Source organism: Carlito syrichta, unplaced genomic scaffold (genome assembly GCF_000164805.1).
Source record: "Carlito syrichta isolate Samal-C Ts95f unplaced genomic scaffold, Tarsius_syrichta-2.0.1 Scaffold281728, whole genome shotgun sequence".
NCBI lineage: Eukaryota > Metazoa > Chordata > Mammalia > Primates > Tarsiidae > Carlito > Carlito syrichta.
The window spans coordinates 325,986-326,476 of record NW_007225824.1 but is presented as its reverse complement, the minus strand read 5'-3'; positions in this window follow the sequence as shown (position 1 = coordinate 326,476).

The window sequence follows — 491 nt, the reverse complement described above, 5'->3', positions numbered from 1 at the left end:
CCCGAGGGACGGACCGCAGCGCGATGGCCGGGCGCCCCCGGCAGGGCGGGCCGAGGGCCTGTCACAGGGCATTAGCGGTGGCCTGTAAGGAAAGCGGCAGGCTCTGGGGAGCCCATTCTTTGCGGATCAGGGGCCGCTGAATGAGCAGGGTTGTCCGAAAGGAGGCTGGAAGGGGAGCCGGCGCGTCCCTGGAAGCCTCAGGCCAGGCCTCGCCTCCGCTGTGCTTGTGGGAGACCTCCGATCCCCTTCTCAGCAGACCTGGAGCTCGTGCTCCGATGCGTTCGCAAGTTCGAAGGAAGGGTCCCGCTCTTTAGGCCACTTGTCTTTCATGGGACCAGCCTGCCCGTGCGGGCCTTGAAGGAGTCCTGCTTCAGCTTTAGGGGAAGGGAGAGGTCAGAGACACTGGGTCATACTGATGAATGAGTCTTCTAGACTCGTTTATGTGGTATTTATTTCGAGTGCTTACTCACGTGTTATCTAATCCTTATAGC